The 26,646-nt window shown below is 43.7% G+C and overlaps 1 long non-coding RNA gene and 1 other non-coding gene across 2 annotated transcripts; both read left to right on the top strand.

Annotated features, from left to right (window-relative positions):
* The first annotated feature begins 14,611 nt into the window (after positions 1–14,611).
* Positions 14,612–17,627, top strand: LOC113891632. The gene is made up of 3 exons (XR_003510828.1): positions 14,612–14,711; positions 16,526–16,551; positions 17,060–17,627. It is a non-coding gene; the product is annotated as an uncharacterized LOC113891632 (long non-coding RNA).
* LOC113891941 lies at positions 16,605–16,677 on the top strand. The gene has a single exon (XR_003510920.1). It is a non-coding gene; the product is annotated as a small nucleolar RNA SNORD93 (small nucleolar RNA).
* Positions 17,628–26,646: the final 9,019 nt, after the last annotated feature.

Raw genomic sequence — 26,646 nt, 5'->3', positions numbered from 1 at the left:
ATAAACACAAACTCACACATTCCCTCACCCCCTTCAAAAATACACAAATACGATGCAAACTGTACACTATCTCACCCTTTTTATTTTAAAGTATTTCTTAGAAACACAAATAAAGTCTTTATTTGAATTAATGGCATTTTACCAGTCTCAACTTCCCCAGTCTATCAATTTATCAAGGTCATATGTAACTTATTACTGGGGGAAGATAGGTGAAGAGAGATTTCCTGGCCCACAGAAAATCTCTGTATGATTTCTGGAACTTCTTGGAAGTCTTAAAATATGTCAAAATAAAAAACATTAAGAATACTTCCTGGGCTTCCGTGGTGGCTCAGTGATGAAGAATCCACGTGCCTGTGCAGGAGACATGGGTTCCATCCCTGGTCCAGGAAGATCCCACATGCCTTGGAGCAGCGAAGCCCTTGTGCCACAACTTTTGAGCCTACGCGCTGGAGCCCGGGAGCTGCAACTAGTGAAGCCTGAGTGCCCTAGTGCCTGAGCTCTACAACAACAGTAGCCACTGCAGTGAAAAGCCCGTGCACCGCAACCAGAGAGTAGCCCCAGTCCCACAACTAAAGAAAAACCCACGCGGCAACAAAGACCCAGCACAGCCAAAAATAAATAAATAAAATTTTGTAAAAAATAATATTTCTTAACAATTATTCCAGATCAGTACATAAATAGCTTCCCTTTTAATGAATGCATAGTCGTACTTTTCATAAAAATATTTATTAATAACTTAATATTTAACTTGTCCTCTCTGAAGGCTAGTATTTAACAGATTTCCTTTAAATTCCTGAAAATTAATATGTCCATACCTGTGTCCTCAGTCTTTGACTCCATGGTTAAGAGTGGTCCAGGTACCAAACTACGTAACCATGATACAGATTCCAGCAGGAAGTCAGGGGCTGGAGAAGCAGGAACACCCAGTGCTCATCCTAGTCTTCTGCTCACTCAAACCCTCCTGTTTCGGCTCTCATCTGCAACACTGGGATTACCTGACTTGGTTACCTTTCAAGTGTCTGGAGGCTTAGATGGGATGACAGATAGAACACTATTTACTTAAGTTGAATCTACTGTAAAAATAAAAGGTTCGGCAAGTGTGACTACCACCTATATCAGAATCGCCTACCTACAATCAAAAACAGGAATTGTCTCCACAGACATAAAGAACAGATTTGTGGTTGCTAAAGGGCAGCGTGGATAGGGGCACGATGGGGTGGGAGTCTGGGGTTAGTAGATGAACTATTACATAAAGAATGGATAAACAACAAAGTATAGCACAGAGAGCTGTACTCGATATTTTGTAATAACATATGTGGGAAAAGAAACTGAAGAAGAATAAATATATATATAAATACTATATATAATGCTATATATAATAGTATGTGTGTATATATATATATATAAAGCTGAATCACTTTGTTGTACACTTGAAACTAAACAACATTGTAAATCAACTATATTTCAATAAAAATATATTCATTAATTTTTAAAAGACAAGAAAATTAAAAAGAATGATATAATGGTATAACTGAATCACTTTGCTGTACAGCAGAAATTAACACAATACTGTATATCAACTACACTTCAATAAAGAAAAAAAAAGAAAAAAGGAGTTATAGCAGGCACAATCTCTGAGTGTCAAAGAAAGCTGCAACTTACCCCATATTATTTTTGATTCAAAATAAAATTATTTTCTGAGCCCTCTGTTTTCTAATCCAGTCACTAATGACTTTCGGAAAGGGTGCCACACAGCAATAAAGATTTTAAAAATTTGCATTTAATAGCTATTCTGCCTCACTTCAGTGCATAGTTTAATAACCCATCTAACCTGGAGTAGGAAATGGCACCCCACTCCAGTATTCTTGCCTGGAAAATCCCATGGACAGAGGAGCCTGGTGGGCTACAGTCCATGGGGTCACAGAGTTGGACACGACTGAGCGCACACATAACAGATTGACAACTTGGCATTAGCACATTTTGTAGGTAAATCATCCTGTTGGACACATCAAGAAGCAATTTTAGTTAAAACACAGACATTCTAAAGGGGTTTCACTCAAGGGGATATTCCAAATGTTGGCCTCCCCCAAGCAGAATGGCACCTAAAGGCCACATTGGTTCATCTGGGCTGGGAAAGCAGAGTGCAGCTTTTATTTTTGTTTCTTGTTTTCCCTGAAAGGGAACTTCATGTTGAATTTCTCCAAGAACAAGACAAGGTAGCCAACACCTACCTTTAAATTTCTTCAAGCTAAACATTTTCCCCTCAGCATTCTATGGTGCAGAACTTGGAAAGATTCAACACCTTTTTTCTAAGGAAATGCATGGCTTCTTGTGCAAAGTTGCTTGCTGCACACAGCTTGCTCAAAGTAGGCGCCCATTATCCCAGCAGATTAACACCAGGTTATTCAAATCTTCATGGCCTGCTGGTCACTGGGCCCACACTGATGGTATTCACCAGGTAAATGGCGATGCCCCAGGATCCAGGAGTTCTACAGGGCTCCCTGCCTGGAACGTTCTCCCCTTGACTCAGCCCCTCATTGCCTTCAGGTATCTTCAGAAATACAGTCTCTCAGAAGGGCATCCCCAGTCACCTGTCTAACAGAGAACTCCCCTTCCCCATTTCTCTCTGAGTTTATTTCCCTGATTTTACTTACTTTTCTAACACAGATTACAGGTCAGGGGATGCAAGGCCACCAGAGGTCCTAAGATCCTGTTTTCTAATAAAAAGGATAAGGGGAAGGAACAAAAATATAAAAGGTTCTGTGATACCACTTTAATAACTCTCTCTCTTCTAATGCATATCTGCTACGGGGTAACATTTTTATTGAGAGGTAGACAGTAGACATCCCCGTTTCAGGACCCCAAGTGGGAAACCAAAGGTTGAAATCAGATGTCAACACAATCGGCAATTTCAGTTTTATGTTTTTGTTGTTGTTGTTGTTTTGGCTGTGTCTCACAGCACGTGAGATCTTAGTTCTCTGAATAGGGATTAAACCCACTCCCCTTGCAGTGAAAGTGCAGAGTAGTGACCACTGGACTGCCAGGGAAGTCCCAGCAATTTGGTTGAGTCACTGTATTCCTTAGGAGGCAGAGGCCAGGTCACATCCACAGAGCTCCATCATGGAAGACCCTCTCTTTGCTCCTCCTAAGACAGGGCTCTGATGGAGAGCAGGGATCCTCTACCACTCTGACTTTTCAAACATAAGTGACCTCAGCAAAGAGCTAAGAAGCTGGCAAAAGTAACATCTTATTAAACAACTCTGTCCTCTAATAAAAATCTCTTACAGTTGCAAGCACGCATAATCCCTCAGAAGAGAAAATGTTTTTTTAATGGCAGAAACTTTTATGTATCTATCTCCCAGAGAGAATCTCTCTCACACTGCCTTAAAAAGAACTAATAAAATAATAATATAAAACTCTGGCAAGGAGAAGAGGGGGTCTCTCTCCAGCTTAGGACACAGGCTCTCCAGCAGGCCAACATCTGCAAACTAGTTTATGCCCTTGGGATCACACGGATGGAAAAGTTGATTTAACTATTCCTTTCTTTGTTGTGGGGTGAAGGCCTCTCTCAGAGGGCACTTGTATGATGCCTGTGGTTTTTCCAGTGAAAGAAAACCCACTCACAAACTAAGCCTTTGCTGAGCTATTCTGAACTATCCTGTGTGACTCATCTTTGGTGCCCCAGGACACCCCTTAACAGAATTGGGACCCTTAATACTCCAGAATATAGGGCACCAACACTTAACTACAGTGTGACCAGACAGTGGTCAGACCCTCCCTTACTACAGATGGGGCTCACTTTCATGACCCATGGGCTGATTACAAGCCCCTAGTTTAAAAATTAAGTAGCCAAGTCATCTTGAACCCAGACCTGCAAAGGGGTGTGTCTTGCCAAGGTAAAGAGAGGAAAGTCAGCAGAAAAAAAGAAAGATGAGAGCAGAATTCATCACAATTCAAATTCAGTTGGATTCTGAGCCTCTTATATTAACCAAAGCTCATTTCCATCAGTGGTAACTCCCACGACTAATGGAGTGAACTGGGGCTTAGTAATGCAGATCTAGGGCATCAGGAGAGCTAAGTGGTTAATGCCACAGGGTCCTGGGGAGAACTGGCTCCAATTCTCTCTCAAGCCAGCCAGACAAGGTAAGGCCAGAAACTAGACAGATACCATCGCCCTGGGAAGAAGAAAGGCACGGTGGGAAAATGGGGCTTTTGAACTGTTGTGTTGGAAAAGACTCTTGAGAGTCCCTTGGACTGCAAGGAGATCCAACCAGTCCATTCTAAAGGAGATCAGTCCTGGGTGTTCATTGGAAGGACTGATGTTGAAGCTGAAACTCCAATACTTTGGCCACCTGATGCGAAGAGCTGACTCATTTGAAAAGACCCTGATGCTGGGAAAGATTGAGGGCAGGAGGAAAAGGGGACGACAGAGGATGAGATGGTTGGATGGCATCACCAACTTAATGGACATGTGTTTGGGTGGACTCCGGGAGTTGGTGATGGACAGGGAGGCCTGGCGTGCTGCGGTTCATGGGGTCTCAAAGAGTTGGACACGACTGAACAACTGAACTGAACTGAAACTGTGAGAGCTGCTTATTATCTGCCTTCCTCCACTAACACACGCACACACACACCGCCCTCCCCCCCAAGACGTGATACTCTGAGTATCGCCTCTCCACTTTGAGCAGGAAAGAATAGTGTTAGTGTCAATGTGAGAAGGGAGACAAACCTTTGTGGAGAGAGGAACCTCTGAGGATCAAGAGGGGAGATTTCTCCCAGGATCAAGTTACCCAGTAAGCTTGGCGGCCCTGGGATAAGATAGTCTGGAGATAGAAAGTGTCATTGAAGACTAAAACCCAGTTCTCAGCTTCCTAGGGGATGCAGGCATGTGCATGCTAAGTCACTTCAGTCGTGTTCGACTCTGCACGTGACCCAGTGGACTGTAGCCCACCGCGGTCCTCTGTCCTTTGGGATTCTCCAGGCAAGAATCTCATTGTCATGCCCTCCTCCAGGGGATCTTCCCCACCGAGGGACTCAAACCTGCAGCTCTGATGTCTCCTTCATTGGCAGGCAAGTTCTTTACCACTAGCGCCACCTGGGAAGCTTCTCCTCAAGGAAGGAGAACTCTAAAGAGGAGGAAATCATCTTGAGAGGGACATCAACTTTTACTAGAGGGAGTGTGAAGACTAAGTTGCTTCAGCCGTGTCCGATTCTTTGCGATCCTATGGACTGTAGCCCACCAGGGTCCTCTGTCCATGGAATTTTCCAAACAAGAATACTGGAGTGGATTGCATGTCCTTCTCCAGGGGATCTTCCTGACCCAGGGATTGATCCCGCATCTCTTATGTCTCCTTCATTGGCCGGCAGGTTCACCACTAGTGCCACTTGGGAAGCCCGAGGGAGTGTGAAAGGGTGGTGATATTTTTTTAAATAGATTTTGTTGCTCTCTTGTTTCTCCAGACATTCATTTATTCATTCAGCCAACAAATAGTTATGAAGTGCCTGCTGTGGGTCATATGTTGCTGAAGGCTAAGGATACATAACAGTAAAAAAGACAGACAAAGATTCTGCCTTCATGGACTTTATATTCTGGTAGAGAACACTGTCAATAATTTTTAAAAAGCAGCAAATACTTAGGTGATGCTTTCCACATGTCAGACCCATTTCTAAACCCTCTCCATATAGTAACTCATTTTTATCTTTATCACAACCTACACCGTAGGTGCTATTATTATCCCATTTTCACAAATAAAGAAACCAAGGCATAGGCAGGCTAAGTAATTTGTCCAGGTTCCCCCAACTAGTAAATAACAGAACAAGAATCTGAACCCAGTAAGTTAAATTTTAGACCCACATTTTTAATCGATACAGATTGGTATCAGTATGGGTGTGGGTTTGAGGGTGGAGACAGAGAAGGAGATGAAAATAGAGGTAGAGAAGCGGACAGGAGACCTCTAGGTAAATCATCTTGAAAGGGATTTAAGTTTCAGTAGAGGAGGCTAGATGAAAGAGAAAGATGGATAGATACATAGATATGTCTTATAAAGAAAATAGGCTTTAAAAAAAGGGGGGGGGGAATGGAGAAGGAGTGGGAGTTTGGATAGGGTAGCCAGGGAAGGTGCCGCTGGAGCTGCTCACAGCAGATTCCCAAGGCTTGACCAAGCCACAGGTAAGTGTGATCATGAGTGACAGGTCCCAGGTCTTCAACGACAAACCTCAGAGAAGACCCACGGCTGGAAACACTTCCATTACAGCAGTCACTGTCCAAGGGCAGCACCTACTGTAGCAAAGGCCAGCTGAAATGCAGAAGACCTGTCCTTGTCATCTGCCTCCCTTCCTGGACCCAAAGTACCTCCCGAAATGTGAACACCAGATGCCATGGAGAGAAGGGAAGGGGAGTGGAAACCAGAAAGATGGGGCCTTTCTACAAAAACAGACTCAACGTTCTCCCCGAATGCCTGTTTAAATTTTTGAATCTGAGTAAACTTACCTGACTCAACTAAAGTGTAAAGCCCCCTGGGCACCTCGAGTTCCATCTAGCAGAGCGCAAGCTCGTTAAGGGCATGCAGATCAGTAATGAAAAAATGTAGACTAATTGTGCTCTCAACAGAGCATCTATGATGCTGCTGCCCCTACTGGAAGGCTACCCCTTTGGGAATGAGAGGAGAGAGGACACAGGATGAACAGCAGGAGAGGCTAAATGGGTCTGATGCTTTCCTTTAAGCTGGAACAGTCATGGTTGCACAGATGTTTAGTCACGGCAAGGGGAAGGAAGGAAACATTCCTGTTTAAGTGCATCACTGAAGACACCAGAAGGATTATGCACCACTTCATCATAATCTTTCTAAAGCTTAAACGTAATTTAGAAGAAGCTGTGGCATTGCTGCATTCAGTTCCCAGCACAGATCTGGATGGGCCTGGAAGTAATTTCCAGCCTTCTGAATGTGGGTTATAAATATGTGTTTACTAGAAAGGGCATTCCAATCAAGTGGCTTCACATATTTATCATCATTTCTATGAAAGGCATTTATTAGCAACCTTTTGCACGAGGTTCAGGCAGCCTAGACTTACATGCAGAAATTAAGGAGTCACAATTCCTACCCTCTTGAAATTTAAATTTGACAATGTTCATCTGAACAATCAAAAGTAGGTCAAGAGATACCTGGAGTGACAGGAAAGTTTGGCCATGAAGTACAAAATGAACTGGGGCGAAGGCTAACAGAGTTTTGCCAAGATAATGCACTGGTCATAGCAAACACTCTCTTCCAACAACACAAGAGACTTCTCTACACATGGACATCACCAGATAATCAGTACCAAAGTCAGATTGATTATATTCTTTGCAGCTGAAGATGGAGAAGCTCTATACAGTCAGGAAAAACAAGAACAGGAGCTGACTGTGGCTCAGATCATGAACTTTTTATTGCCAAATTCATACTTAAATTGAAGAAAGTACGGAAAACCACTATGCCATTCAAGTATGACTTAAATCAAATCCCTTATGATTATACAGTGGAAGTGACAAATAGATTCAAGGGATTAGATCTGATAGATAGAGTGCCTGAAGAACCATGAAGAGAGATTCATGACATTGTGCAGAAGGCAGTAATCAAAACCATCCCCGAAAAAAGAAATGAAAAAAGGCAAAATGAAAAAAAAAAAAAAACAAAAAAAAAAGAAAAAAGGCAAAATGGCTGTCTGAGAAGGCCTTAGAAGCAGCTGAGAAAAGAAGAGAAGTGAAAGGAAAAGGAGAAAAGGAAAGATATATCCATCTGAATGCTGAGTTCCAGAGAATAGCAAGGAGAGATAAGAAAGCCTTCCTAAGTGATCAATGCAAAGAAATAAAGGAAAACAATAGAATGGGAAAGATGAGATCTTTTCCAGAAAATTGAAGACACCAAGGGAATATTTCATGCAAAGATGGGCACAATAAAGGACAGAAATTATATGGACCTAACAGAAGCAGAAGATACTAAGAAGAGGTGGCAGGAATACACAGAGGAACTATACAAAAACAGTCTTAATGACCTGGATAACCAGGATGGTGTGATCACTCAAGTAGAGCCAGACATCCTGGAGTGCGAAGCCAAGTGGGCCTTAGGAAGCATTACTACAAACAAAGCTGGTGGAGGTAATGGAATTCCAGCTGAGCTATTTCAAATCCTAAAATATGATGTAGTTAAAGTGCTGCACTCAATATGCCAGCAAATTTGGAAAACTCAGCAGTGGCCACAGGACTGGAAAAGGTCAGTTTTCATTCCAATCCCAAATAAGGGCAATGCCAAAGAATGTTCAAACTAATTGCACTCGTTGCACATGCTAGCAAGGTCATGCTTAAAATCCTTCAAGCTAGGTTTCAATAGTACATGAGCCAAGAACTTCCAGATGTACAAGCTGGATTTAGAAAAGGCAGCAGAACCAGAGAGCAAATTGCCAACATCCACTGGATCACAGAAAAAGCAAGGGAATTTCAGAAAAACATCTACTTCATTGACTATGCTAAAGCCTTTGTGTGGATCTCAACAAACTGTGGAAAATTCTTAAAGAGATAGGGATACCAGACCACCTGACCTGTCTTCTGAGAAACCTGTATGCAGGTCAAGAAGCAACAGTTAGAACTGGACATGGAAAATGGGCTGGTTCCAAATTGGGAAAGGAGTACGTCATGGCTGTATACTGTCACCCTGCTTATTTAACTTATATTCAGAGGACATCATGTGAAATGCCGGGTTGGATGAAGCTCAAGTGGAATCAAGATTGCCAGGAGAAATATCAATAACTTCAGATATGCAGATGACACCACCCTTATGGCAGAAAGTGAAGAGGAACTAAAGAGGAGGGAGAAAAAGCCAGCTTAAAACTCAACATTAAAAAGACAAAGATCATGGCATCTGGTACCATCACTTCCTGGCAAATAGATGGGAAAAAATGGAAACAGTGACAGATTTTATTTTCTTGGGCTCCAAAATCACTGTAGACGGAGACTGCAGTTATAAAATTAAGATGCTTGCTCCTTGGAAGAAAAGCTATGACCAACCTAGTGAAAGAAAGTGAAGTCACTCAGTCATGTCCAACTCTTTGTGACCCCGTGGACTGTAGCCTACCAGGCTCCTCTGTCCATGAGATTCTCCAGGCAAGGGTACTGGAGTGGGTTGCCATTTCCTTCTCCAGGGGATCTTCCCAACCCAGGGATGAAACCCAGGCCTCCCGCATTGTAGGCTGACGCTTTACCGTCTGAGCCACCAGGAAAGTTAGACAACCTAGACAGCATATTAAAAGCAGGAATATCACTTTGCTGACAAAGGTCTGCATAGTCAAAGCTATGGTTTTTCCAGTAGTCACATTCCAGTATGAATGTGAGAGTTGGACCATAAAAAAGGCCGAGCATGGAAGAATTGATGCTTCTGAACTGTGGTGCTGGAGAAGACTCTTGAGAGTCTGTTGGACAGCAAAGAGATCAAACCAGTCCATCCTAAAGGAAATCAATCCTGAATATTCATTGGAAGGACTGATGCTAAAGCTGAAGCTCTAATACTTTGCCCACCTGATGTGAAGAGCTGACTCATCGGAAAAGACCCTGATGCTGGGAAAGATAGAAGGCAGGAGGAGAAGGGGACGACAGAGGAGGAGATGGTTGGATGGCATCACAGATTCACTGGGCTTGAGTTTGAGCGAACTCCAGGAGATGCTAAAGGACAGGGAAGCCTGGCATGCTGCAGTGCATGGGGTTGCAAATGGTCACGCATGACTTAGCGACTGAAAAACGGAATTTGAACAATCATATAAATGTACAACTGAACAAAGCTCATCTTCAATTATTCTCTATCCCACATGCCTCCACTAAGACACAGCCATGGAAGAGCTCTTTCTTATGTCCATCTAGCAATTCTGTACAGGATGTTCTCACTACTACTGACCTAAAAATCCCCTGTGTGCCACCTATTCATTCTCCCTCTCCCCAAACCTCTGGCAACTATTGATCTTTTTTTTTGTTCCCATAGTTTTACCTTTTCCAAAATGCCATATAGTTGGAATCAAACAGTAGGTAAACTTTTCAGGTTGGCTTCTTTCACTTAGTAATATGTGATTATGTAATTGCATATTATGTAAACTTATGTAATTAAGTTTCCTTCATGTTTTTTCATGGCTTCACAACTCACTTCTTTTTAGTATAGAGTAGTATTCCATAGTTTCGATGTACCACAATTTACTTATTTTTCACCTACTGAAGTCTGGTGGTTTCCAAGCTTTGGCAATGATGAATACATAAAACCACAGTAAACATCCGTGTGCAAGTGTTTGTGTGGGTGCAAGTTTTCAGCTCATTTGGGTAAATACCAAGGAGCTTGACTGCTGGATTATGTGGTAAGAACACATTTACTTTGGTAAGGAATGGCCAAACTGTCTTCCAAGTGGCTGTGCCATTTCGCATGCCTGCCAGCAACGAAGAGAGTTGCTAGTTATTAATACATCCGGACTAGCATTTGGTGTTGTCAGTGTTTTGAAAGTTAGCTATTCCAATAGATATATAATGGCATGTCACTGTGGTTTTAATTTGCAGTTTCCTAACGACATATGATAGGGAGCATCTTGTCATACGCCATCCCATTGCTTTTGCTGTACTTTATTCATTGGAAGAAATTCAACAGGTCCAGCCCACACTCAAGAGGAGCGAACTACACAAGGGCATGAATAGCAGGAGATGGGGCCACTGGGATCATCTCCGAGGCTGCCCAACATAATTAGATTCAGAAGAGTAGAGGAGAGCAATTAGAAACAGTGCTTTTGAGGAGACTTGCTATCAAGAGAGGGCATTCCAGGTGGCCCTAGTGGTAAAGAATCCACCTGCCAATGCAGGAGACATAAGAAATACTAGTTCAGTCCCTGGGTCAGGAAAATAGGAAAATCCCCTGGAGCATGGCATGGCAACCCACTCCAGCATTCTTGCCTGGGTAATCCCATGGACAGAGGAGACTGGCAGGCTACGGTCCACGGGACTGCAGAGAGTCAGACACGACTAAAGCGACTCAGCATGAGGCACGCACACTATCAAGAGAAAAAGAAATAAGTAGTTAGTTGCAGAAGGATGTGGAGTTGAAGGATGTTTTTATTTTATTTGTTTTACAACTAGAGCATGCTTATCAATAAGGTGATATATTTGATATATTGAATATAAAACATGAAATAGAAATCTATTTTATACCTTTATTCCTAAATTTTCCAGAGGTCTTGTGAACAACTATGTTTGAGCAACAAACCCGAGGGGGCATTTTTTAAATAGTCTGTTTTGTATCCATTCTGGAGGTCAGAAACAAGTACAGTTGTATCCCAGTGCTTCCAGCATGCTTACCTGTACAACCTCTAATCGCTGAAATCAGCTGCATTGCAGCCATCATCTGCTTCTACTGAGGCAAGTGGAACCAATAGGCCTCCATGAGAGCAAACATTCTCTCCTGGCTTGAAAACAAGCCTACAGCTGCTTGGAAGAGGCAGGCTGCTGGGTAGAGAACAGCATGTGGCAAATGGCCCACTGACGCCAATTAAAATGTTACCCAACTGCTATGATCATTTGAATCATAAATAATGTCTTCAGTTGCTTTATCTCCTGGCTCTACACTACAGCAACACAACAAAATGTGCACTAAACAGAGACAAAAGGAAATGAATGGGCCAATTAATTGGCGAAAGCAAATGTCCCAGATCTGTATCTGATGTTGGTCCACTGGAAACAAATAAGGATCAGACAACTGCAGGGTTAGGGGAGGAAGATAAAAAATGTGCTTTTTTGCCCTTCCACCTTCAGAACCAATGCAAAACAAGACACAGAAGGGAAATGAAAGTGTTAGCTTTACTGCTGATAAGATTGTGATTTTAGAGCTGAGTCTGTTCTGCTGCCTATCCTAACCTTGGGTCACTGTTATTTTATATTGATGCTGGGCAATGAGGGAAGAAAAAGAACAGAAACCTTCACAGCTTACAGCCTCCTAATGGATTTGCTCTTCTTTGAGAAAGAGGAGCCATTGGACATCTATGGGGGCTATAACATATATGGGGGCCAAAAATTTAAAGTGAGTAAAATGCAAGATCTTGTTTTTGCAGGATTAGTAAGATATACTATCTTTTATTCAGTTTGGACTACTGAAAATCACAAAGGATAAGGGAGTGACACTTATACCCAGATAACTGTACACTGAACCAAGAAAACCCTCAATGGCTTCCAAATGGTCATGTCTCAACCCTTGTCTAGGGGGAGACATCAGAGAAGATTACAATCTTGAAAACAGGGAACAGGTGGAGGATGGACGCCAACAAGCTTACCCCAGTTTGTTCTCAAAGTTCATGTTAGAACAGGATTTTATTGAAATTCCTTCTTTTCTGGAAGGGAATGAGGAAAGGGTGGACAGAAGCTTAGGGCATTTGCCTGCAGAAGTTCCTTCACAAAGCGACATGGCATGGTGAGTGGGGGTGGGGGTGGAGGGTTCCTCTCTAGCAGCAGGGCAAATACACACCAAGAAAGGAAATCAAGCAGGTTTTTATCAAGCATTCACAGTGCACCAAGCTCTAGGCCATGTCCTGAGAATGCAGGAATAAACTCATACTCATGGAAACCCAAAGAGCTACATTCTGGGATAAGACCCCCACCACGATCATCACTATGAGCCTTGAAGAGTTTCATAGCATGAATACTCAACTACTATAGGGGTTCAGTGGTGAATCCCTTTCCCTGGAGTCATTTCCCATTTACTCAAATATGTTCCAGGCACTATGTTGAATTCAGAGGATCCAACAGAGCGAGAAGCTGAGTCCCCATTAGGCTTACATTCCATTGTGGCAACAAGTCTCCTTTTGGAGAGCATCCTAATGTGTGCTCTACTCCACCAGAAATTCTGTATGGTCTAAAAGTCCCTCTAGTCTATGACTCTTCTTTAACTCTCTTGGTTTCGCCTGTATCATGAAGCAAGCTTCCTGCTAGTATGCTAGATTCAGCCTAGACACCCTCTCCTCCAGGAAGGGTACCCTTATGTCCTTAGGAGACTGGGCTTGGTGGCTTGATCCTGTGGCACACTGCATTGGCTTCTATCGTTTTATGTTCCTTAAAAGCAGGGGCAGTTTCTCATTCAACACCATTCCCCCTCCTGCCCCCTAGCTTGATTGCAAGCTGGAATCAAGATTCCTGGGAGAAATATCAACAACCTCAGATATGCAGATGATACCACTCTAAGAGCAGAAAGTGAAGACCTAAAGAGCCTCTTGATGAAGGTGAGAGAGGACAGTGAAAAAGCCGACTTAAAACTCAACATTCAAAACACTAAGATCATGGCATCCGGTACATCATGGCATCCGGTACATCATGGCATGTCGACCTTTGCCGACAAAGGTCCCTATAGTCAAAGCTATGGTTTTTCCAGTAGTCATGTATGGATGTGAGTCAGACCATAAAGAAGGCTGAGCATGGAAGAATTGATGCTTTCTAACTGTGGTGCTGGAGAAGACTCTTGGACTGCAAGGAGATCAAACCAGTCAATTCTAAAAGAAATCAATCCTGAATATCCACTGGAAGGACTGATGCTGAAGCTGAAGCTCCAATACTTTGGCCGCCTGATGGGAAGAGCCAGCCGACTCATTGGAAAAGACCTTGATAGTGGGAAAGATTGAAGGCAGGAGGAGAAGGGGACCACAAAGGATGAGATGGTTGGATGGCATCACCGACTCAATGGACATGGGTTTGAGCTAACTCTGGGAGATAGTGAAGGACAGGGAAGCCTGCCATGTTGCAGTCCATGGGGTCCAAAAGTGTCCGACTGGACCTAGAGACTGACAACAACAACCCACCCACCAGCATAAATCAGGGTGCCTACTGCTGAGTGTATACTTGTTGCCCTAAACAGTCTCTCCAACCAAAATGATCTAAAGTGCTCCAGTACCTAGGAAGTCTCAATTCTAAAAATTCCAGGGACAGATTAAGGATAGCTGCTGCTGCCGCTAAGTCACTTCAGTCGTGTCCAACTCTGTGTGACCCCATAGACGGCAGTCCACCAGGCTACCCCGTCCCTGGGATTCTCTAGGCAAGAACACTGGAGTGGGTTGCCATTTCCTTCTCCAGTGCATGAAAGTGAAAAGTGAAAGTGAACTTGCTCAGTCGTGACCGACCCTCAGCGACGCCATGGACTACAGCCTACCAGTCTCCTCTGTCCATGGGATTTTCCAGGCAGGAGTACTCGAGTGGGGTGCCATTGCCTTCTCCAGATTAAGGATAGAACCAAGTATAAAAGCAAAGCTGGGGACTTCTGATAGCTTGCAGACTATCCTGGGGAAAGGCAAAGGATACTTGAGGTGGGGAGAGGGGAGACAGGCAGAAATACCTAACATTATTAGAGTGCCAGAAGCTCCCCTGAATCTGCCTCAAGGTAAATGGACCCCACTCTTAGGAAGAGGTTTGGGGCAGATGGTCGGTGGGTCAGCTTTGAGGCCCTAGCCGCGCGAGGCCGGGGCAGCCGTCCGCCCCGCTCGCCCCAGGCCGCCGACAGGAGGCGCGCGAGGGCCTCAGGGTGCCGCTGGCTGGGAGGAGCGGGTGCTGGGCTGGGTCCCGGGCCGGGCGGGGCTCTAGGGCAACTTTTTGGTTGGTTGCCGCCGGGTGCTGATCGCCCAGGCCCCTTTTAAACTGGGTGTCTCCCTGTCTCTCTCCCCTTTCTGCCTCCGCGCGTGACTCGGTAAGTGGCTTTTCACCAGCTCGACGCTAAAGCCCTCCGCGTGGCCCGAGGTTCTCTCCAGTGGCACTTACCAGGAGCGCCCCTCCTGTCCGCGCGTCCGCCCCATGTGGGCGGCTAGGGCTCATGTTAGACCTCAGCTCTGCTCCCCCTCAGAGAGGCCTCCCAGGCCCCACGGGAGCCGCTGTGAGAGCTCTTCTGCGGCGAGGACATCCTCAGGGTACCGGGGACCCTTCCTCCCCAGAAATAACGCTCTTGGCGCCTAAGGTCCCTCTTTCCCCCAGGGGTCGAGGCGCCCGTCACTTGTGCCTGGGACCCCGATGCTCAAGGGATCCGGGCCACATGGAGCTTCAAGCTCCTTTTGCAATAAAAAGAGAAAAAACAAACGACTCTTGGAGGAGCCGACCCGGGGCGGAGGCGCAGAGCCCTGGACGGTGTGCGAGTTGAGACGCACGCGGGGCCCCCGCCGGGGGCTCTGAGGACTCTGACACGGTCTATTTAGGAAGCGGATGAGATCATGGGCCTGAAACACTTTAGCCTTCAAGGCAGAGCAGTGTTAATTCCGGTATTAGCAAGTAACGGAGGTAATTTCGCCCACACAGGCATTCCCCCTCCGCAAATGCCTCTCAGTTGCCACTTCGCTCTGTGGTTGGGCTCTTTAAAAGGTCTACGTGACTCTTGTGGGAGCGGTTAACTACTGTGAGCCTTGATGAGGGAGCAGTTTTTCTCCCCCACATTCCCTTTTCAGCATTGACAGTGCGTTATGCAGCATAGGACCCTCTTTCCTAACGTGTGTGGGTCTCATGAGCGGGAGGCCCGTCATCGTTTTCTGGCCTGAGAAGAAGTCGGAACCTTTGGGGTTCTGACTTGTGTTCGCCAAGATAAACAGGAAAAGTGGCCCTAGAGAAAGTTTGTCTCGAGGAAGCGTTTCCAAGTTCCACTCTGGTCCTCAGCATTAGAGGGCATTTTAAGTGTTTTACCGGTATACATTCCTATCGAAAGCGTTACTCCCCGGATTTAATAAAATTTGTAAAGATCTCAATTTATAAGCTGACTGATGAAGGAATCGTTATCACTGGTACCGCTTAGTGATCTCTTGAAATGGGAGGCTTGTGGGATGTTTACATGTTTGCCTCAGTGGTGAAAGACCTTTTTACTGATCAGAAAGTATCTGATTTTACTGATGCGAGCTGTGTCCTAAGCACGGCGCCCCCCCCCCCCCCCGCTTTTTTTTTTTTTTTCAACAATTCGCTTTAGGAGAGGGACATGGCTGAGAGCCAGTGTCTATTTAAAGACTGTGGGAAGTGAGCAAGTGTTGACAGGACTGTTCTCAATTCGATGGCCTCCGCCTCCGCCTCTGTACACTAGTTTCAGGCTTCCTTTGCTTTTTTTTTTTTTAATGTGAAGAGTTTGTTTCCATCTTTCATAGGCAGATACTGTTACCAGTAATGTTTATAGTTTTTCCCCAAGTTGATATTGTTCCATGCTAGTGTAACAAGGAGATAAAGTTAGAAAGATGGTGACTACTGACATTCTATAAAATGGAGACGCCCAGGGTGTCTCCTGGCTGGGAATTTCAGGAGATTCCCAGTGTCAGGAAATTAGGAAAATATTGCTGTTTTACAGGAATTCTACTCAGTTAGCTCTTTAGTCAACAAAGGTAAATAGCCCAATAAGATACTCTTTACCAAAAAGAGAAAAAAAAAAAAAAGACACAAAATGCCCAAAACAATATTGTAATTATCCTCCAATTAAAATAAATAATTTTTAAAAACTTAGTGATATTTTTAACATTGTTTTTCTCTCTTTCCTACCAGGCTGACAAGATGCTGACAAGCTTAAGGTATGGACCTAATGGAGAAAATCTGGCCTGAGTTATTAGTTGGATAGAATTCTTGGCCAAGGATGAGAACCCTAATCTGATTGGATACCCTCTGCTCTGATGGGTTAAAGGATTTACCTGAGGCCAATTTGATGGGCAGGAATGTATTAAGTGCAATCACATCCTCCCCCTTTAAACATTATGTTTTAAATAAAATGGGGGGGGGGGCTCTAGTAAATAAATAACATTTTATTATGCCAAGAAAAATGTTATTTTACAAAAGTATTTTTAAGTGATTGGCATCTAATCTTTAAAGATGTTTATCTTTGGCAATGGTGGCCATTTTGAGTTAATTTTTTTTTTTTAATGTCAGAATATTGCTATGCCTGATTTGACAATATGTAGTTCATTGGGGAATTCATTTTCCTTACCTGCACTGCTTTTATAAACATGGTTTAGTCACTATATTTTCTTAAATCTAATTTAGTAATTGCTGCTCTAATTACCTACTGTGATACTTCTCTTACAGGGCTGGTGCTTGAAAGAAGCTTTTCCAGGAGATAAGGTGTATTTGAACATGTGATGATTGATATATACAGAATAGAGTTTTTTGCTATTTGTCCTTTTCATGGTGGTAGCAGGGGTGAATTTTAGGAAAAAACTGCCAAGTATCTGTAAAAATATATATCTGCCCTGTAGAGAATTTTTGGCAGAATTCACTTCCATTATTTAAAAGTTTTTCTGCCATCCAGCCTGAATCTTGACACAGTAGCTAGACTAGCTATTCTACAACTATCTTAAAAGAGAATTTGGTTAGCTGCTTTAATTTACAAAGGTTATTTTTAAATCCCATTCTTTTGACTATGCTAAACCTCTGGGTTTTGTGCTTGCAGTTTTGTTTATCATTTTGATGGTTAAATTTGACCCATTGTATACAGGACAGATAAGTGGAGGAGTTTGTTGCATAGCATTTTGAGGGTAGGGCCTGAGGAACTGTTCTACACTTTGATTATAGTGGTAATTACATCTGTCAGAAATTTGGAGTGAGTTTTACTGAATGTAAATTCAATTTCAATAAATATGACTTAAAAACTTTCCCTTTCTGGCATCTTAAATGAGATTTCCAATGAAATCTGTGGGAAGACTTGGGTCAGTGATAAAACAGCTGAGAATAAAGTGGGCAAAAACATCAAAATCACCTTGGGATCATGTAAGTGTGTAAATGCTTGAGAAATAGTCAAAGGATGTGTTACCTTACCCATCAAGGATATACAAGTTTTCTTTATAGATGTTTCAGACAACAGCTTTTGGCAGGTTGTGTGTGAGTGGTATGACACTTCCCTGTCTCTTGACAATGTATACTAGTAGCCACATCGTAGCAGAAAATGAAGTGTGAAAATTACACAACAAAATTTAGAATGGCTTTGGCAGATTCTGGCTAAACCAGGGAATTAAGTGAGGCGTGAGTGAAAGTTGCTCAGTCTGACTCTGCGACCCCATGGACTGTATAGCCTGCCAGGCTCCTCTGTCCAGGGAATTCTCCATGCTAGAATATTGGAGCTGTTCCCCTGGGATCTTCCAAACCCAGGTCTCCCACATTGCAGGCAGATTTTTTACCAGCCGAGCCACCAGGGAGAATGCTGAATAACTGGGTTAATGGCTAAGCTTGGTGCATAAGTTATGTGGATACTTGCCATGGGGATGTGCAAGGGTTCTTTTGAAAAGGGATGGGCCAGTTCATTCCTGTGGATAACAGGTCTAGCCACAGCCTGTTGAGCCCTACTCACCGTGATCAGGAACCCTGGCAGCTGTGTTGTGCCATCTTGCCTGTAGGAGGAAGTGGGGCTTTCAGGTGCCTTCTTGTGCCTCCAGGGATGATGCATAATCGCTCCATCTCCCCCAACCCGTTTCCCTGTACCCTGACAATGGAGCGTTCCAATACCTTGCTTAAGTAAAATCTAGGACCACCAAAGTGAGTTGCAGCCAGTTCAGCAGTCAGCTTGCCCTCCTTGGCATCATACATGCCTACATGTTGCGCTAAAAGCAAGAGTGACTAAGCATGACTAAAACTACCAGGCCCTGAAGAGCAGCAGATCTGGAGCTGAAATGTTTTCAGAGGACTTGTTATTCCAAGGGAGGAGCTTTGGGCATGAAGAGAATCTTTATATCTTTTATACCCAAACCACGTTCCCGGAATGATCTGGGGGTGGCTTATAAACAAATTGGGGGCTTTCCTGGTGGCTCAGACAGTAAGAATCCACCTGCAATGTGGGAGACATGGTTTCAATCCCTTGGCTGGGAAGATCGCCTGGATTGGACATGACTAAACAAATAGCAACATGATAATTAGAGGGGAGAACTGGTGCTGAATTTCCAATACTTTGGACACCTCATGCAAAGAGCCAACTCATTGGAAAAGATCCTGATGCTGGGAAAGACTGAGGGCAAGAGAAAGGATGAGGATGAGATGGTTGGATGGCATCATTAACTCAATGGACATGAGCTTGAGCAAACTCTGGGAGATAGTGAAGGACAGGGAAGCCTGGAGTGCTGCAGTTCATGGGGTCTCAAAGAGTCAGATGAGACATAGCAACTGAAATACAAAAGCTCAGCAACTAGAGTGCAGGATATAAAACCAAGCCACTAGACCTGATGCTTTAAGGCTCCCACCAGTATGACTGAGCTTCCTAGGAGTCAGGAAATCCAGTTGGCAAATCGGTCATTTTGCACCTGAATGTAAATTTTAAATGGACAAGGTGGAGGAGGCAGGGTTATTTGTATTCTAGGCTCCCTGGAACCCAAATAAGATTCTCATTTCTCCCTCATGATATGAAATAGAATAGAGAAAGTGGATAACTAAATGGGGATCTAGAGATAGTAAAGAATGATAAGATCAGTCAGCCAGTGACCCCTGTGAGCCAAAGTTGGGGATGAAACCTCAAGAGGAAAGCCATGTTGAGACTGAATAAGTAAACAGATGTGTATGGAAAACTTATTTTAATTTTGTACTCATAAAAATTGCCTTTCCAAAATTTTCCTTGTGTTTGTAAACTGAAAAGTTTATAAACTGATTCTGGTATTTTATAAAATTCTCTGACTTGGGACTGTGCAACCACAGCTAGCAAGCCCCCTGGTGGAGTTTATCTGTACTGCAAAGGCCAAGTATCTTAAGGTACCCTCCACAGTTGCCATCTGCATTTCTGGAATAGCTCCACATCAATCTGGTTCAGTTCAGTTCAGTCATGAGATAAAACCTAGTTAATTCAGGATGATGTAGGTCACCATGATTTGTTTCTGGGAATGTTGTAGTTGATGGAATGATTTTCCAGTTGGGCAAATGCTCTGACATGTTACTCCCACTATCTATGGCAGAATAGAGCCCATTGTATTATTTACAGGCCTTCTGTAGTGGAGAAAAATGTGGAACTTTGAGAATTATCATAGAGTTCAAACTACTCCAGTACAGTAGCCACTAGCTACATGTGGCTATTGAACACTTGACATGTGGCTAGTGCAAATAGGTAATAAGCTGAGGTATAAAAAACATAAGCTTTGGAAGAATTATTTTTAAAAGTACATTTACAACCTTTTGTATTTTTTAGATTCCACTGATACAGAAAACAAATTTGTGGTTACCAAAGGGGAGAAGGAAGTGGGGAGGGACAAACTAGGGGTATGGGATTAACACATACAAGTTGCTATAGTACATAAAATAGATAAGCAATAAGGATATACCCACTATCTTGTAATAACTTTCTTGTAATCTGCAAAAATACTGACTCACTATGTTGTACACCTGGAACTAACACAATACTATATTATAATAGTAATACTATAATACACAATACTTAATAATACTTAATACACAATACTATAAAAAAGCAAAATGGCTGTCTGGGGAGGCCTTACAAATAGCTGTGAAAAGAAGAGAAGCGAAAAGCAAAAGAGAAAAAGAACTATATAAGCATCTGAATGCAGAGTTCCAAAGAATAGCAAGAAGAGATAAGAAAGCCTTCCTCAGCAATCAATGCAAAGAAATAGAGGAAAACAACAGAATGGGAAGGACTAGAGATCTCTTCAAGAAAATTAGAGATACCAAGGGAACATTTCATGCAAAGATGGGCTCAATAAAGGACAGAAATGGTAGGGACCCAACAGAAGCAGAAGATATTAAGAGGTGGCAAGAATACACAGAAGAACTGTACAAAAAAGATCTTCACAACCCAGATAATCACGATGGTGTGATCACTCACCTAGAGCCAAACATCCTGGAATGTGAAGTCAAGTGGGCCTTAGAAAGCATCACTACGAACAAAGCTAGTGGAGGTGATGGAATTCCAGTTGAGCTATTCCAAATCCTGAAAGATGATGCTGTGAAAGTGCTGCACTCAATATACCAGCACATTTGGAAAACTCAGCAGTGGCCACAGGACTGGAAAAGGTCAGTTTTCATTCCAAGCCCAAAGAAAGGCAATGCCAAAGAATGCTCAAACTACCACACAATTGCACTCATCTCACATGCTAGTAAAGTAATGCTCAAAATTCTCCAAGCCAGGCTTCAGCAATACGTGAACCGTGAACTTCCTGACATTCAAGCTGGTTTTAGAAAAGGCAGAGGAACCAGAGATCAAATTGCCAACATCCTCTGGATCATGGAAAAAGCAAGAGAGTTCCAGAAAAACATCTATTTCTGCTTTATTGACTATGCCAAAGCCTTTGACTGTGTGGATCACAATAAACTGGAAAATTCTGAAAGAGATGGGAATACCAGAACACCTGACCTGCCTCTTGAGAAACCTGTATGCAGGTCAGGAAGCAACAGTTAGAACTGGACATGGAAAAACAGACTGGTTCCAAATAGGAAAAGGAGTACGTCAAGGCTGTATATTGTCACCCTGCTTATTTAAGTTATATGCAGAGTACATCATGGGAAATGCTGGGCTGGAAGAAGCACAAGCTGGAATCAAGATTGCCGAGAGAAATATCAATAACCTCAGATATGTAGATGACACCACCCTTATGGCAGAAAGTAAAGAGGAACTAAAAAGCCTCTTGATGAAAGTGAAAGAGGAGAGTAAAAAAGATGGCTTAAAGCTCAACATTCAGAAAACGAAGATCATGGCATCTGGTCCCATCACTTCATGGGAAGTAGATGGGGAAACAGTGGAAACAGTGTCAGACTTTATTTTTCTGGGCTCCAAAATCCCTGTAGATGGTGATTGCAGCCATGAAATTAAAAGATGCTTACTCCTTGGAAGGAAAGTTATGACCAACCTAGATAGCATATTCAAAAGCAGAGACATTACTTTGCCAACAAAGGTCCATCTAGTCAAGACTATGGTTTTTCCAGTGGTCATGTATGGATGTGAGTTGGACTGTCAAGAAAGCTGAGCACCAAAGAATTGATGCTTTTGAACTGGTGTTGGAGAAGACTCTTGAGAGTCCCTTGGCCTGCAAGGAGATCCAACCAGTCCATTCTGAAGGAGATCAGTCCTGGGTGTTCCTTGGAAGGACTGATGCTAAAGCTGAAACTCCAGTACTTTGGCCACTTCATGCGGAGAGTTGACTCATTGGAAAAGACTCTGATGCTGGGAGGGATTGAGGGCAGGAGGAGGAGGGGACGACAGAGGATGAGATGGTTGGATGGCATCACCAACTCGATGGACATGAGTTTGGGTGAACTCCGGGAGTTGGTGATGGACAGGGAGGCCTGGCGTGCTGCAGTTCATGGGGTTGCAAAGTCAGACACGACTGAGCAACTGAACTAAACTGAACTGATAATACACTTAATACTATAATACACAATACCATAAATCAACTATACATCAATAAAAAATATAAAATCTTAATTTTATATTGATTACAAGTTAAATGATAGTATTTTGGAAATATTAAAATTATATATAAATGTGACTTGCATTATATTTCTGTTAGGCAGTACTGATCTAAAACATGAAATATTCATGGAAACATGAAGATAGTGGCCCCCTAATCCAAGAGAGAGATGTTGGTGTCCTACTACACAGGGAGGGCCTGGAGGACAAGCAAAAGTAAAATTAAGTAATTCTGGACGTAAAATGCAGAGTTCACAGGTAAGAAGACAATTTTCAAGGACAGGAGGTGCAGGTGTGGGGAGCCAGTGGTACAGACTTGACATAAATTATACACTCAAGCTGCTAGCGCTTCTGGAGCTTTTAAATAAAAGACCAGAATGGATTCATTAAATACTTGTTCGGAGACTCCCCTGTGCAAGTACTTGTATTCACTAGGATAATCAAAGGTCAGGGGACAGGATGTACTATATCCCCTCAAAACACAGCCTCCTTAGTGAAGAATCCGTGTGAAGAGTGCTTCTGGTTTCCTGACCCAGTTGGTTGCATCTGTGTGTGTAGGAACATGGTCTTTCAGGTTTTTCGTGGAAGGAGAAAAATTATGGGAGGTGGCACCTTAAATAGTACCAGAACTTACGTACAGTATAATTTTTCAAAATACCATATGTTAAGCAAAATATTCACGAAATTTTCTCTGTGCCATGTTTTCACTCAACTCAGCTCTAAGAAGCAGGTCTGTGTAAAATCCCTTTTTGTAATTTTCTTATTAATGGATGAATTTTAGCCATTTTGTCTTTTAACAATAGGTGGACATTTTTTCCTTTAGTTTTCTTGTTTGCCTTAAGCAGTGATTCTTAAGAGGGGCTTTGGGGGTGGGGGGACTCTTTGACCCTCCTTGGGGACATTTGGTCATGTCTGAAGACATCTGTGATTCTCACAAGTGGGTAGGCAGGGCCTGCTCCCGGCATCTAGTGTGGTGTGGAGGCCAACATCTCTACTGGGCAGAGGCTGAAAAACCCTGTCTTAGAAAATATTCCCAACAGCATGAGCCTCTAAGGTACTGAGTATGCTGCACGGTACTCCCCAAATTCTCCTCCCTCCTCCAAAGGTTCTCTGTACCTTGAGGCCAGAGGGGCCTGCATTGCCAGCTTCATTGTTCTCACTTCTAAGTGAATTTTCATTTCATAGTATTTACAAAATAGCAATTTGTTATTTTAAGCAAAGAACTATTGGGATTTTCTTCTAGGTTCCCCAAAATTAGTTTGAGTGTTGACTGTTATAAGCATCCAGAAACTCGACAATTGCTCATCACAAACTAGTGGTTTTCTTAATCAGAGTTAACTGGTCAAACTGGATGTTTCAGCTTGATCACTGAGACAAAGCTTACCCAAGTCAGCTGAGGGACCATCAGATTCCTGGCCTGGACCTAGACTCCAGAAACCACCCAAAGGTTGTTACCATGATCTACTTCAACAAATAGCTTCAGTCCTTACAAAAGAACATTCACAAACCAGCTGTGGAACAAAAACTCAAGGAACTGAGACCAAACATCATTGATCATGATCCAGCTCCAATTTTAACCGAAGATCCTGCCTAATTTTAGAACCAAAAGAACAACAAAGACCTGAAAACACTGAATTATGCTGGGAAAATTAAAACAAGCCCCTCTGAGTTGGCTGGAGTGGAATCTGAGTTGTTAATGGCTGTGCCACCAGTCAGACCCCTTTCAAACTCTGGGAAGTCACTGTCACCCCAAAATGCATTTAAAGCAGTTGATGCTGTTGGCAGAGGTGATGGATGACATAATTGCTCTCAAATGTAGCAGTGGAACAAGATAGGCATCCACAGCAACTCGGGGAAGTCACTGGAAACAGTGAGATTTGGGGCCAGTATTAGTGGGGCTCTGCCTACCTCTCAGGTTGAAGTGCCCTTCCTTGCTGTCTTCTGAGAATGGGCATTTGTAATCATACACTTTCTTGCATAAAAATATATAGCACATGGCCTGTGGTTACAGGCTAGCATGCCAAACTTCTGCGGCCCCAGGGCCAGCATGACCAGGATGAAGTGGATGAGGTCCCTGAGGTCGTTCAGGGAGCACTGTATGCCGTTCACAGCGCTTCGCTCTGCTTCCAGAATGATCTGAAGAAGCTGGATTATGGTGATGTCAAAGGACCAAAGGCCTACAGGGCAGCGATGTTAGGGGAGAAGAAATGGAAAGAAATATCAGACACTTCAGTGAGAATTCCAGCTGTAGCACTGACTTGCATGGTCAGGTTGGATAAATGAAGCTTTCGGTGGCTGTTTCCTCCTCTGTGAGATGGGAATCTCAAGATCCCATCTCAGTGGAGGATTACATGAGACAATACTATGATGTGTACACTATCATGCCTGGTATGGTAATTACAATCAATAATTTGTCGTAGGATAAATTATATTTTTGAATCACCATCACCACCAGTATCACTGGGTAGCAATATAATTTCATTTTGGATGTATTTATTTACGTCTCCATTTTACGCCCCAAACAGAACAAAGAACCAAGTCTGGGCTTCACATTCAGCTCCAATTCCATGCTTTTCCCCTTCCCTCCTGGTTTGTCAGAGGAGAAATTAGCTTCCTCTCCCCTCCCTACCTTCAACCACATTTGTTGTGATTGGCTATCCACTCCAACATTCTTGCCTGGAGAATCCCATGGACTGAAGCTACAGTCCAGGGGGTCACAAAGAGTCAGACACAACTGAGTGACTAACCCTTTCAGTAGTCATTAAGTCATGTCCGACTCTTCCGACCGTTTGATTATACTTGGAAAGCAGGCTCAGGACCTGCCATGCAGGCACCAAATAAGTGAGAAACCAGGTGGCAATGCTGTCCTTGAGTGACAGTCCTGGAGGCTCCGGCGCCTGCTCCAGATTCTGCCAACAGCCACTTTCCTGGATTCTCCCTGAAATCCAGCTCTGGCCCTGCACAGGCGTCTTGTTTGCCTTGTCCTGATCTCTGGACTCAGCCCTGAGCTCAAGAATAATTTGGATTGAACATGCTGTGTCCTCCAGTATCTGTCACTGAAGAGCACTGGCCAGGCCTTCTGTCCTCATAGGCTGCCCTTGTCACCATGCGGCGGCTTTCTCCTGGGACTCTGGCCCGGGCTCCCCCTCCTTCCGGGCCATCCCAACCACTCGGCACACAACCTCGAAGCCCCAGAGCTTGGCCTGCCAAAGGACTCGGACCTGGAGCTCACCTGTAAACTGGCACGTGGCCCCTAAGACCCGGTGCTGACAGGTTGGAGATATTTATAAAATGCTGCAGCCGCACAAGGTGAGAGCTGATTCTGCACTGACAGAACTGTTTGTAAACTGAGGACAGAAAGAATCGTGGCTCTTAGATTTTAGAAAGCAAAGGGACTGTGGAGCAATGTGTCAAATCATGCTGTAGCCAAAGTTCTGTAACTTAGTTTCCACCCGGAATGGAAACAAGTATTTGCTGAGCAGATGCCTACGGTGCACTCTGTGCCTGGGGATTCATGGTGGACAGCCAGGCGGCCACAGGCCACTGGTCCCATGACCAAGACAGCCACCAGGCCTGGCCACGCTAAACACGCTAACCAGGGCTCGACACTATATCCTTTGGGGCACTGGTGCTTTTACCATGTGCAGTTTTGACCACGCCGCCAGCCCTGAGGTTGTTTGCAATTCTGCTGGGAATACAAGTGAGTGCCATTTGCTGGTGGTGGCCATGCATGTGGGAGTCATCCAGTATCTTGGCTCTCCATCTCACTGCCCAGCCCGCTCTCTGCACTTACACAACAGTGCTCGTGAACGCACCACAGTCACAGCCAAAATATACAAATGATGATGACGACTGAAGACGAGAGTTAATATTCATTTTCAGTAAATAGCTCTGATACCTGTGAAGGTTCTGCACTAAGCACATCCCCTGCAGGAATTGTTTCAAGGCATCCTCAGCATTTCTCTGATAGGAAGATACTATCATTACTATCCCATCTTACAGATAAGGAAACAGGGGCATAGGGAGCTTAGGTAACATGTCAACATCCTTGGGCAGCCTGGCTCCACATCCTGAGCTGGCTCCCTCATGAGTATCAAGCATGTTCTGGTGTTTCTGGTATCCTTATCAAGAGTCAACAAGAAGAACTGCTATTGCCATGGAGAAAAACCCCAAGTTCCTCTCAGGCTCCTCTAGATTGTAGGCATTGCCAACAAAATTCCACATTCTCTAAACGTGATGTTTCTTTTGTCAGGAAGAGTCGTTTGGACTTCTTTTTCCCTTT

Source organism: Bos indicus x Bos taurus, chromosome 4 (assembly GCF_003369695.1).
Source record: "Bos indicus x Bos taurus breed Angus x Brahman F1 hybrid chromosome 4, Bos_hybrid_MaternalHap_v2.0, whole genome shotgun sequence".
In the NCBI taxonomy this organism is placed as follows: domain Eukaryota; kingdom Metazoa; phylum Chordata; class Mammalia; order Artiodactyla; family Bovidae; genus Bos; species Bos indicus x Bos taurus.
This window is presented reverse-complemented; position numbering and strand designations above follow the sequence as displayed.